Source organism: Manis javanica, chromosome 1 (genome assembly GCF_040802235.1).
Source record: "Manis javanica isolate MJ-LG chromosome 1, MJ_LKY, whole genome shotgun sequence".
Lineage (NCBI taxonomy): Eukaryota > Metazoa > Chordata > Mammalia > Pholidota > Manidae > Manis > Manis javanica.
In genome coordinates, this window is record NC_133156.1 from 93,583,761 (window position 1) to 93,597,843 (window position 14,083).

Consider the following 14,083-nt stretch of genomic DNA (forward strand, 5'->3'; position numbering starts at 1 on the left):
GTCTTACTGTATAGATGTCATCCTGTTTATGAAACGCCAGTGATTCAAAATAATAAATTCAACTCTGATCCGTGACCCAATAATCTTAATTTCAAAACTTCAGTGAATATTAACAAGCCTTTGATAGGTCACAGCTGTGTTTTCTTAATAAGTTATGATTTACAAGATAGAAATTAACTTCTGATAAATTCAGACCTGAATGTTTAAAGTAGCTACCCAATAGGTAATATAAAGTACCTCATAAACCTTATGCTCAGCAGGATACTATTAGTTCATCTCTTGTCCTAACTCTTGCTTTTTAAAAAAATAATTTTCTTTAAAATTATACCAGTTCTGTGTTTCATCCTGATGTAACACATGGTACATGTATGTTTTAAGGAAAATAATATAAAATAATTTACCCCCAAACAAATGTATATATTTTATTTGGAATTTATAATATGTATCTAAGATGAATTTTCCTAGTTTATAAATTTTTCATTATAAAAGGCACATACACTTCAAAAAAATAAAGAAAAAAATATGCTAAGATTACCTACTGTCCCACCATGACATTTTGATATATTGTTTCCTTTTTTTTTTCCAAAAACATAGCTACACAATTGTACCTCAATAAAATTGTTGTGAAGGGTTGGGATCTTGCTAGATGTGCTATTTTTACATTCTTTTTTCCTGTAACCACTGTTAGTGGTTACACAGTATTCTCTTTAACAAATGTTTAATGATTTACTTAACTTTTTGCTATATACCAGTACATAGCTTTTTCTGAATTTAGAATTATCTTCTTAGGAAAGATTAACAGAATTAGAACTTCTGGATAAAAACTATATGCATTTTAAAATCTGCTAATTGGTAAATTGATTTCCTAAAATATTACATATTAATTTGTACTTCACCAACACAGTATGTTTTCTTAATATCACTAATAGTATCAATATTTTCATTTAAATAATTTCACTAGTTTAATAAGAAAAATGTGCCTTATATTTTGGTTGCCTTATTGATTATCAGTGGGGTTTTTCACTAGTTTTATTTCCTGTTTTGTGAATTGACTGTTTGTTTCTCTGTTAATAAATTGGAGCCATATAACAAAATCAAGTTATTGATTCCTTTTCTACTATGACTGCTACAAATATTTTTTCAGCCACTCAACTGTCCTTTTACTTGTAATATGTGTTAGTTTGTACTTAAATACATGCATTTCAGATTCTCTGCAGTAAAGTGTTTCATTCTTTTTCCTTTAATATGTCTTTTAATGCTTCTAAGATTAGAAACTTTTCTCTCCTCCCCAGTCCCAAGCTTTGTAATTTCATTTTATTGTATTATAACCAATATATTGACTAATCATGATCCTTTTATTTTTGTCTCACTGCCTCTTTGAGGGAGGAGAGAGAAGGCAGGCCATGGGACTCGAGAGTTCTTGGCTAGTGACTGATTGGCTCCGTTGCTCTTTAGCAGGTGTTTAAAACAGTCTTTTCAGAATAGTTTTCTGAGGTGCTTCTGAAACTTCTGCATGTGATGCAGCTGTGATGTGTCAAAGGCAGTGCACGTTTTCCTTTCCCTGGCCCCTCTCAGTGTCCTCTCAGCTGCTGTTTTTTTTCTTTTTGGTGGTCTACCCTATATAGACTCTCAATCTCAGGCAGAAGCCCTCATAGGCAGGATCACAGGGAGGCTCCACACCACGTCTTCAGGATCCTGGCACCTTGGGTCCACTGTTAGAAGGGAGGATAGTTAATTCCCAGCACAGCAGCAACTTTCCCTTTACCCTGCTGTGGAAGCTCCTTGCTCCTCAGGGTCTGGCTTCTAGAAGTTCAAGGAGGAAGCCAGATATGGGTCCATTACCACGTCAACATAACATTGCTTTCTCAACTGTCAGAGTTACGCTTGAGGTAAAGATTAGAAACCCCTCACCTCTCAGTTTTGCTGCTCAGAGTGAAAATTCCACCCAGTCAGGCAAAAGCTCTCTAAAGAAATATCTTTACAAATTCACCATCTCCATATTCTGACACCTTTTTTATCTTTTATCTGACTGGGGAATCCAAGAGTAATGAATTCCATTTTGTACATTTCTTTGTAAATTTTTCTTATAGACATCTTGCATTCACTTTGATATCAGATAATCTTCAGTGTCTCATCTGAATTAAGGCAGAAAAATCTTCATTTTAAATGCTTTGTGTTGTTTTTTCCTAAGCATTTTAACTCTAAAACTTACTTGAAATCTCTTTTCTACATATGGTATAAGATAAGGATAGAATAGGGTTGTCTCCTCATATTCTACCACTTTTGCCCACTCTTATTTGTTGAATAATTCCTCTTCTTCTCATTGTTTGACAATGCCTTATTTATCATATATTAAAATTTTACACACTTAGGACAATTTCTAGGTTCTTTCTAAAATACCGTTGATTAATTTAATGTTGCCTCTTTGATAAGTATATACTATCAAGTTACATGTAAAGTAACCATATATCCTTTCTTGCAGAAACAGATCTTCTGGGTTACTATGGTAATGTTTTTTTTTTCAAAGTTATCATGTTATGCCCTTCCTTGGCAGTATTTTTTATTGAAGTATCATTGATATACAATCTTTTTTAAAATTAATTAATTAATTATTTGTTTGCTTATTAAGGTGTCTTTTATATACAATCATATGAAGGTTTCACATGAGCAACATTGTAGTTACTACATTCAGCCATATTATCAAGTTCCCCCCAAACATCCCATTGCAGTCACTGTCCATCAGCATAATAAGATGCTATAGAGTCACTACTTGTCTTTGTGCTATACTGCCTTCCCCATGCCCCCCCTACATTATGTGTGCTAAAAATAATACCCCTTAATTCCCTTCTCCCTTAACCCCTTTCTGTTTGGTAACCACTAGTCCCTTCTTGGAGTCTGTGAGTCTGCTGCTGTTTTGTTCCTTCAGTTTTGCTATGTTACACTCCACAAATGAATGAAACATTTACTACTTGTCTTTCTCTGCCTGGCTTATTTCACTGAGCATACCCTACAGCTCTCTCCATGTTGTTAAAACTGATAGGATTTGTTTTCTTCTTCTGACTGAATAATATACCATTGTGTATATGTACCAAGTCTTCTTTGTCCATTAATCTACTGATGGACACTTAGGTTGCTTCCATATCTTGGCTATTGTAAATGGTGCTATGATAAACATAGAGATGCATATGTCTTTTTGAATCTAGGATCTTGTTTTCTTTGGGTAAATTCCTAGGAGTGGAATTCCTGGGTCAAATGTTATTTCTATTTTTAGTTTTTTAAGGGACCTCCATATTGCTTTCCACAATGGTTGAACTAATTTATTCCCATCAGCAGTGTAGGAGGGTTCCTCTTTTTCCACATCCTTGCCAGCATTTGTTGTCCCTTGTCTTTTGGATGTTGGTCATCCTAACTGGTGTGAGGTGATATCTCATTGTGGCTTCAATTTGCATTTGCAAAAGATGTGGAGCATCTTTTCATATGTCTGTTGGCCACCTGAATTTCTTCTTTGGAGAAGTGTCTGTTCAGCTCCTCTGCCCATTTTTTAATTGGTTTATTTGTTTTTTGGGTGTTTGAGTGTGTGAGTTCTTTATATATTTTGGATGTTAACCCCTTATCAGATATGTCATTTATGAAAATATTTTCCCATACTGTAGGATGCCTCTTTGTTCTGCTGATGGTGTCCTTTGCTGTACAGAAGCTTTTTAGTTTGCTCTAGTCCCATTTGTTCATTTTTGCTTTTGTTTCTCTTGCCCAAGGAGATGTGTTCAGGAAGAATTCACTCATGTTTATATTCAAATATTTTTGCCTATGTTTTCTTCTAAGAGCTTTATGATTTCCTGACTTACACTCAGGTCTTTGATCCATTTTGAGTTTACTTTGTGTATGGAGTTAGACCATAATTCAGTTTCATTCTCTTATATGTAGCTGTCCAGGTTTGCCAGCACCAGTTGTTGAAGAGGCTGTCATTTCCCCATTGTATGTCCATGGCTCTTTTATCATATAGTAATTGGCCATATATGCTTGGGTTTATATCTGGGCTCTCTATTCTATTCCATTGATCTATGGGTCTGTTCTCTTGCCAGTACCAAATTGTCTTGATTGCTGTGGCTTTGTAGTAGAGCTTGAAATTTGGGAGTTTAATCTCCCAGCTTAATACTTTCTTCTCAGGATTGCTTTGGCTTTTCGGGGTCTTTTGTGGTTCCATATGAATTTTAGAACTATTTGTTCTAGTTTATTGAAGAATGTTGATCATTTGATAGGAATTCCATTGAATCTGTAGATTGCTTTAGGTAGGATGGTCATTTTGACAATATTAATTCTTCCTATCCATGAGCATGGGATGTATTTCCATTTATTGGTGTCTTCTTTAGTTTCTCTCATGAGTATCTTGTAGTTTTCAGGGTATAGGTCTTTTACTTCCTTAGTTAGGTTTATTCCTAGGTATTTTATTCTTTTAGAAGCAATTGTAAATGAAATTGTTTTCCTGATTTCTCTTTCTGCTAGGTCATCATTAGTGTATTGGAATGCCACAGATTTCTGTGTATTAATTTTGTATCCTGCAACTTTGCTGAATTGAGATATTAGTTCTAGTAGTTTTAGAGTAGATTCTTTAGGTCTTTTATGTACAATACCATGTCATCTGCAGTGACAGTTTAACTTCTTCCTTACCAATCTGGATGCCTTTCATTTCTTTGTGTTGCATTGATACACAATCTTATGTTTTTTTAAATATACAGCATAGTGGTTCAATAGTTACTCATATTATTAAATCCTCACCCAATTAGGGGTTACTGTGTAAACATAGAAAAATGTTATGTAATCATTGACTGCATTTTCCATGCTGTGCTACCATCCCTGTGGCCAGCTTACATTATAATTGAGAATTTTTAGGCCCGTTTATTCCCCTCACACTCTCTACCCACTTACCTCAACCCTTCCCCTATGTTAACCACCAGTTACATCTCAGCATCTATGAGTCTACTGTTTTTTGTTCACTCTGTTTTGCTTTGTTTTATATTGCACAAATAAGTAAAATCACATTGTATTTGTCATTTCCTCCCTGGCTTATTTCACTTAGTATAATACCCTGTAGGTCCATCCATGTTGTCACAAATGGCAGGATTACTTTCTTTTTTATGGGTGCATAATATTCCATTGTGTGTGTGTGTGTGTGTGTGTGTGTGTGTGTATTTTGTGTGTGTGTATATATATATGTATGTATATATGTATGCCACAACTTCTTTATCTTTTCATCTATTGATGGACACTTTGGTTGTTTCTGTATTTTGGCTATTGCAGATAATGTGGAGATAAACATAGGGGTGTCTGTGTCTTTCCAAATCAGGGATTTTTCTTTCTTCAGGTAAATTCCTGGAAGTAGAATTACTGGGTCATATGGTATTTCTATTTTTAGTTTTTTGAGGAACCACCATACTGCTTTCCACAGTGGTTATGCCAATTTACATTCGTACCAACAGTATAGGAGGGTTCCCATTTCCTGACATCCTTGCCAACACTTGTTAGTTCTTGTCTTTTGAGTAGTGGCCTTTCTGACTGGTGTAAGGTGATATCTCATTGTGGTTTTCATTTGAATTTCCCTGGTTATTAGTGATATGGAGCAACTTTCATGTGCTGGTTGGACATCTATATTTCTTTGGAGAAGTGTCTGTTTAGGTCCTCTGCCCATTTTTTAATTGGGTTGGTTTTTTTGGTGTTGAGGTGTATGAGTTCTTTACATATTTTGGATGTTATTCCCTTATTGGATAAATCATTAATGAATATATTCTTCCATACTTTAGGTTGCCTTTTTGTTTTGCTGATGGTTTCCTTTTGCTGTACAGAATATTTTTAGTTTGATGTAGTCCCACTTGTTCAGTTTTTACTTTGTTTCCTTTGTCCAAGGAGATGAGTCCAGGAAAAAATTGCTCATATTTATGTTGAAGAGATTTTTGCCTATGGTCTCTTCTAAGAGTTTTATGGTTTCATGTCTTACATTCAGGTCTTTGATCCATTTTGAGTTTACCTTTGTGTATGGGGTTAGACAGTAATGTAGTTTCATTCTCTTGCATGTAGCTCTCCATTTTTCCCAACACTAGTAATTGTAGAAGCTGTCTTTTCCCTATTGTATATATCCATGGCTCCTTTATCTTATATTAATTAATCATATATGCTGTCTATTCTGTTCTATTGATCTATGGGTCTGTTCTTGTGCCAGTACCAAACTGTTCTGATTACTATAGCGTTGTAGTAGAGCTTGAAGTCAGGGAGAGCATAATCCCCCTCCAGCTTTGTTCCCTCTCAGAATTGCTTTGGCTATTCAGTTCCATATGAATGTTAGAACTATTTGTTCTGCTGATTGGAAAATGCTGTTTGTATTTTGATAGGGATTGCATTGAAACTTTAAATTGCTTTCAGCAGGATGGCCATTTTGACAATATTGATTCTTCCTATTCATGAGCATGTTATAGATTTCTATTTATTGGTATCTTCTTCAATTTGTCTAATGAGTGTCTTATTGTTTTCAGAGTAAACGTCTTTCACCTTCTTCTTAGATTTATTCCTAGGTATTTTATTCTTTGGATGCACTTGTAAATAGAATTGTCCTCCTGATTTCTCTTTCTGCTAGTTTGTTTTTAATATATAGGAACACAACAGATTTTTATGTATTAATTTTGTATCATGCAACTTAGCTGAATCCAGTTATTAGTTCTAATATATTTTTGGTGGGATCTTTAGGGTTTTCTGTGTATAATAACATGTCATCTGCAAATAGTGACAGTGTAGCTTCTTCCTTACCAGTTTGAGTGCCTTTTATGTCTTTATCTTATCATATTGCCATGGCTGTGATCTCCAGTACTATGTTGAATAAAAGGAGTGAGAATGGACATCCTTATCTTGTTATGATGTTAGCTGTCAGTTTTTCATATATGGCTTTTGTTATGTTGAGGTATGTACCCTCTTACGCATTTTGTTGAGAGTTTTTATCATGAATGGATGTTGAATTTTTTCAAGTGGTTTTTCAGCATCTGTTTAGATGATAATGTGGTTTTTATCCTTCTTTTTGTTAATGTGGTGGAGATATTGATGGATTTTTGAATATTGTACTATCCTTGCATCCCTGGAATAAATCCCACATGTTCATGATGGATGATCCTTTTGATGTATTTTTAAATTTTGTTTTGCTAATAATCTGTTGAGGACTTCTGCATTAATGTTCATCTGAGATATTGGTCTTAATTTCTTTTTTCCTTGTATCTTTGTCTGGTTTTGGTATTAGAGTGATGCAGAAGGATGGGTATTGGCTCTTTCTTAAATGTTTGGTAGAATTTGGCTGTGAAGCCATCTGCTTTTGGACTGTTGTTTGTTGATAGTTTTTTTTATTATGAATTCGATTTCATTGCTGATAATTAGTCTGTTAATATTTTCTGTTTCTTCCTGGGTCAGTCTTGGAAGGTCGTATTTTTTTAGGAAGTTGTCCATTTCTTCTAGGTTGTCCAATTTATGAACATACAATTTTTTATAGTATTCTCTGATAATTCTTTGTATTTCTGTAGTATCCATTGTGACTGTTCCTTCTTCGTTTCTGTTGTTGTTTATTTGTGTACTCTCTTTTTTTTCTTGATAAGTCTGGCGAGGCGTTTGTCTACTTTGTTTGTTTTCCCGAAGAACCTGGTCTTGGTTTCATTGATTTTTTTCTATTGTTTTTTTCTTCTCTAGTTTTTTTCCTGCTCGGATCTTTGTGTCCCTCCTTCTACTAATTTTGGGTTTCATTTTTCTTCTTTTTCTTATTTCTTTAATTGTGATTTTAGACTATTTATTTGGGATTGTTCTTGTTTCTTGAGGTAGGCCTGTATTACTATATATTTCCCTCTTAGAACCACTTTTGTGGCATCCCACAAATTTTGAACTGCTGAATTTTGTTTTCATTTATCTCCATGTATTGCTTGATTTCTGTTTTGATTTGTTCATTGATCCATTGATTATATAGAGACATGTTGTTTAGTCTCCATGTGTTTGTAGGCTTTTTTGTTTTCCTTGTGTAATTTATTTCTAGTTTCATACCATTGTGGTCTGGGAAGCTGCTTGATAAATTTCAGTCTTTTTGAATGTATTGAGGCTCTTTTTGTGGCCTAGTATATGGTCTATCCCAGAGGATGTTCCGTGTACACTTGAGAAAAATGTGTATCTTGCTGCTTTTGGGTGGAATGTTCTGTAGATATCTGTTAAGTCTGTCTGATCTAATGTTTGTTCCTTATTTATTTTCTGTCTGGTTGATCTGTCTATTGATGTAAGTGCTGTGTTAAAGTCTCCTAATATTAGGAATGAGTTGCGGTCTATTTCCCCCCTTAACTCTGTTAATATTTGTTTTATATACTTAGGTGCTCCTATGTTGGGTCCGTATTTATAATGGTTATATCCTCTTGTTGGACTGATGCCTTTATCATTATGTAATGTCCTTCTTTGTCTCTTGTTGCTTTCTTTGTTTTGATATCTATTTTGTCTGATATAACTGCTACTCCTGCTTTTTTATCCCTATTGTTTGCATGAAATATCTCTTCCATCCCTTCACTTTTAGTCTGTGTATGTCTTTAGGTCTGAAATGAGTGTCTTGTAAGTAGTGTATAGATGGGCCTTGTTTCTTTATCCATATTCCTTCCTGTGTCTTTTGATCAGTGTATTCAGTGTCTTTATATTTAAAGTAATTAGTAATAGGTTTGTACTTACTGTCATTTTATTAATTGTTTTATGGTTGTTTTTGTAATTACTCTCTGTTCCTTTCTTCTTCTTATACTCTTGTTATTTGATGGTATTCTTCAGTATTGTGATTGGATTCCTCCTTTTTATTTAATTTTTTGTTTCTCATAGGCTTTAGGTTTGTGGTTACCATAAGGTTCAAGGTAGCTTCTTGACTGTGTAACAGTCTACATTGAATTGATGGTTGCTGTATTTCACAAACAATCTAAAAGTACTTTGTGTACTCCTTCACACTTTGTGTATTAGATATCATAATCTGCATCTTTTGTGTATCCCTTGACTGATTTTGTGTATAGTTCTACTACTTTTGTTTTGTTTTTTAGCTTCATACTTGCTTGGTAATTAATTGGTCTACTACCTTTACTGTGGGTTTATTTTCACTGGTGAAAATATTTAGGTTTAACATTTCCATCTACAGAAGTCCCCTTAACGTATCCTACAATGCCAGTTTAGTGGTTATAAATTCCTTCAGCCTTCATTAATCTGCAAAATGTTTCATCTCTCCTTCACATTTCAATGATAATCTTGCTGGGTTGAGGATTTTTGGTTGAATGTCCTTTTGTCTCAGTGCATTAAATATTTTATGACACTTTCTTCTTTCCTGTAAGGTTTCTGCTGAAAAGTCTGCTGATAGCCTGGTGGAGTTTTCCTTATAAGAAATTTTTTGCCTCAATATAGAAAAGACTAGGAACAACAAATATTGGCAAGGATGTGGAGAAAGGGGAACCCTCCTACACTGTGGTGGGAATGTAAAATAGTTTAACCATTGTGGAAAGCAGTATGGAGGTTCCTCAAAAACTAAAGATAGAAATGCCATTTAACCCAGGAATTCAACTCCTAGGAATTTTCCCTACGAATGCAGGATCCCACTTTCAAAAAGACATATGCACCCCTATGTTTATCGCAGCACTATTTACAACAGCCAAAAAATGGAACCAACCATCAGTAGATGAATGGATAAAGAAGATGTGGTACATATACACAATGGAATATTATTCAGCCGTAAGAAGAAAACAAATCCTACCATTTGCAACGACATGGATGGAGCTAGACGGTATTATGCTCAGTGAAATAAGCCAAGTGGAGAAAGACAAGTACCAAATGATTTCACTCATAAGAACAAAGCAAAAACTGAAGGAACAAAATAGCATCAGACTCACAGAACCCAAGAATGGACTACCAAGGGGAAAGGGACTGGGGAGGGTGTGTGAGAAGAGAGGGAGAAGAGGAATAAGAGGCATTAGAATTAGCACACACAATGTGTGGTTGGGGCACAGAGAAGGTAGTATAGCACAGAGAAGACAAATAGTGACTCCATGACATCTTACTATGCTGATGGACAGTGACTGTAATGGGGTATGTGGTGGGAACTTGATAATGGGGGGAATCAAGTAACCACAGTGTTGCTCATGTGGTTGTATATTAATGGTACCAACATAAAAAAAATAAAATAAAATAAAAATGTTTTTGTCTGTAGCTTCTTTCAATACCATCTTTATCTTTAATCTTTGTCATTTCAAGTATAATATGTATTGGTGTTGTCTTCCTAGGGTTCCTTTTGTTAAGGGCTCTCTGTCTTCCAGGACTGAGTGTCTATTTCCTTCCTCAGTTTGGGGAAGTTTTCAGGAATTATTTCCTTGAAGAGACTTTCTACCCTTTTCTCTCTCTCTTCTCCTTCTGGTACTCCTATTATATGAATATACAGCTCCCTTATCCTTCTTCCATTCCTAGAGATTCTTTTTTTCTCTCTTTCCTCAGCCTCATTGTTTTCCTGTTCGCTAATTTCCATCTCATTTATTGTCACCTCTACATGTAGCAATCTATTGTTCATTCCCTCCATTGTATATTTCTTTCCAATTACTGTATTGTTCAGCTCTGAGTGGTTCTTTTTCAGCTCTTGTATCTCTTTGTTGAATTCATCCCTGAGATCCTCAGTACTTTTCTGCAGATCTGTGGGAATATTTATGACATTTACTTTGAAATATTAATCAAGAAGATTGGTAATCTCCATTTCATTTAATCCTCTTTCCTGTGGTTTTGTTTGGAACATATTCTTCTGCCTCTTCCTTTTGTCATTGTTTCTGTGTTTCTTCCTTTGTATTAGATGGATCTACTATGCTTCTGGGTCTGGGGAGTAATGACTTTATGAGGAAGGCATCCTGTGGTGCCCAGAAACTCAAACCTCTTTACTCTCCATTTCCTGATCCTCCTTTATAATGGATCCCCAGTTGCCATTGGTGGGCAGTGGGCAGGGCCTCCTTTCTGTCTGCCAGCAGTGGTCTATCTCATTATGCATAGAGGGCAGCTTACCTCAGTGGTGCTTCTGCTGAGATCGTTGTTGGCAGTGCTACCCTCTGCCTGCCCTGCATTGATGACAGTGCTGTGGTTAACAGGGTGGGCAGGGCAGTAATGAAGCTCTGGGCCAGGCACTCAGGCAGCAGGGTGCACAGGGTGCACAGGTGAATTGCTTGGCAGTAGAGCACAAGTGTGCATGGTGGTGGTGATTAGCATGGTAGCAGCACAGGTGGGCACATGGCTGCCACACATCTTGTGTTGGTAGTACACATGGTGTGTGGCAATGGTGAGTCACCTGGCTGGTATGCAGCAGCAGGCTGGGCCACCTGCAAGGAGGAAGGAGCTCTCAGAAATGGCTTTTGCAGTAGCCTCTCTGATTGGCTGAGATAGGGCTGAAAAAGCTGGGAAAGCCTCCCTTTACCTGTCATGCAGCAAAGGTTGACGCTGCTGGGCCAAGTGGGCTGGTGTGTTGGTGGTGTGCAGGGAAGCACCTCAGGAGCTGAGCCACCAGCAAATGGGATGAAGCTTTTGGGAAATTCCTGTCCTGTTTGACCAGTGGAGGGCTGGGGAAGTGTTGTCCTTTCTCCTGGGGATAGAACTCTGTCTAACCCTCACCCCTCTGGTACCCTTCCCATTGCTGGCAAATATTTTAAACTGTCACTTCTGTTTTGGGTGTCACTTCTGTTTAGCTGGACTGGGACTGGCAGTGTGTGCCTGTCATCCACAAGTGGTTGGAGTGTCAGCCCCCAAGAGTGCTCCAACTCTCCCTGATGTCCAGCCCCACTGCAGTGTGGATTCATGTTCCCAGTGCAGATCCCCAGGGCCAGGTGTTCAGAGTTCCTGAGTGCCTGTCTCCTCCCCACTCCATTCCTCATCCTCCTGCCTGTGCTAGGATGGGGAAGGGCTTGGGTCCTGCTCCATCATGAATCTGCCTCTTTACCCTTCTCTTTGTGGTCTGTTCTGCAGTCTTCAGGTGTTTCAGGTTTAGTTGTATTTGCTGTAGTTGATTCCTTGGTGTGTGGGGAGGGTGGAGGTGGTTTCCACCTTGCCTTCCTACTCTGCCATCTTTTTCCTCATCCCCTATGTCTTGCCAATGGGTTTCAGCCCCGGACAAGTTCACTATGGATTCAGTGAAACCAAAGAAATAACAGTAGAATGTTTTGGGGTGAAAGAATTATACCCAATTTTATTCCCACAGTGTCAGGTCAATCACTAGAATCCCATCCACTCAGAGTGAGTCTGCATAGAACAGCCAGTCTCTATGTCTGGGCCTCTCTACCCCCATAGACATCTCAGTGCCTGTCCTGGCACTTCCACCACTCAAGTCTTGTTTCAGCTCCCCTGAAGCCTTGCAGCTGTGCCAGAGTGTTGCCCAGAGCACTGGGCAGAGCTCTTTATATAGAATCAGCAACAAGTATTGCCCACACATGTGTAGTGAGCTAGCCAACCAGGGCCAGGTGAGAATCCTGGTCACAGGAACTTTCACTTTATCCACATCCTATGATAATTTTTTTCTACCTGTAGTTTAAAATTCATTTAGAAAGCCCAGTGTGATAGGGTAATGAGATAATGTAAATGTCTTTTATTAAACAGTGTCCAATGTGCTAAACAAGTTTATATCTAAATTCTTAACAATCATACAACTTTTCCCCCTTTGTTAGCTTATGTATCACATTATGAAACTAATCTTTAGCCATGATATTAAGGATACAGAAACTATTCTGGGAACACTGCTAATTATCAAATCATTTGCCTGATTTGCAAAGGTAGGTTCTGGAACAAATTTCAACTGTGAACTTATGTCATTTATCACCACTGATTTTTCTCTAGTTAAGATTATCTAGAAAAATATGCATTGGTCTAAAAAAATTAGGAAAAATCTTAAGAAACAAAACACAAATGAAGAAAAGCAAATAAATTAAAAGACAAAAATCTATTCAGCTAAGCCTTTCAGTTTCCTACTTGGAAATCTGAATTTAGACATAATCAACATTTATGTGTAAATCCTGTGAATTTGTGAGGGAGTGGGTCATGATACATTTACTTGGGAAGCAGTGGAAGTAGGAAAAATTTAAGTATTTTTATTATAAAATTAATTTTATATAGATGCATAAGTGACCTTAGATGCCATGTAGCCCTATCTAAATGTTAAGCCCTATCAAGAACTGATATCATGATTCTTATCTTAAGTCCATATATCAAATAGTTATATATAGTATAAATATATAGAATATGTTAAGTAAATATATTAAAATATTTTTGCATACAAACACATAACACTGCTACCAAAATATTAACAGCATCATTCATAGAATAGAGGGGAAGCAGAGGGGTGAATAGGATTACTCTTCTTTTGTATAAATGTTCATATTGTTTGAAAAAATTTTTACAATGATAATGCAGTTCTTTTTGTATTATTTATCTTCCTTTATTACCCTCTGTCTTGCCAAGGTTTTAGCCCTGGGCAAGTTTGCTATGGATTCAATGTGATGAAAGAAATTGACAGCAAAACATTCTTAGGGTGAAAGGGTTATACCCAACTTTATTCTCACAGTGGCAGGTCAGTCACTAGAATCCCATTCATTCACTCAGAATGAGTCTGCATGCAGCAAGCCGGTCTCTGCGTCTGGGCCCCTCTGTCTGCACAGCCATCCTCTGGGCCTCTCTGCCTGTATAGCCATCCCACACAGCCATCCTCTGGGCCTCTCTGCCTGCACAATCATCTCACACAGCCATCCTTTGGGCCTCTGTCCTCTGCTCTGCTCTCCTGCAGCCTTGCAGCCCTGCCACCATGTAGCGCTCACTCTGGGCAGAGCTCTTTATATAGAGTCAATAGCCATGTATTGCCCACAGGTGTGCAGTGAGCTAGTCACCCAGGGCCAGGTGAGAATCCTGGCCACAGGAACTCTCATTTTATCCACACCCTCATTGAACAGAAAAGGAAGCTACCCATAGAGGTCATATGACTTGTCCACGTTCAGAGATCTTAGTCAGTGAATTTAGTAGGATTAAAACTCAGACCTGTCTCCTCTCT

The 14,083-nt window shown here is 37.0% G+C and overlaps 1 protein-coding gene across 1 annotated transcript in view; it reads left to right on the forward strand.

Moving 5' to 3' along the window:
• ANKRD31 (ankyrin repeat domain 31) overlaps positions 1-14,083 on the forward strand; it is a 173,190-nt gene that overhangs the window by 125,066 nt on the left and 34,041 nt on the right. The gene's annotated exons all lie outside the window — the stretch shown is intronic.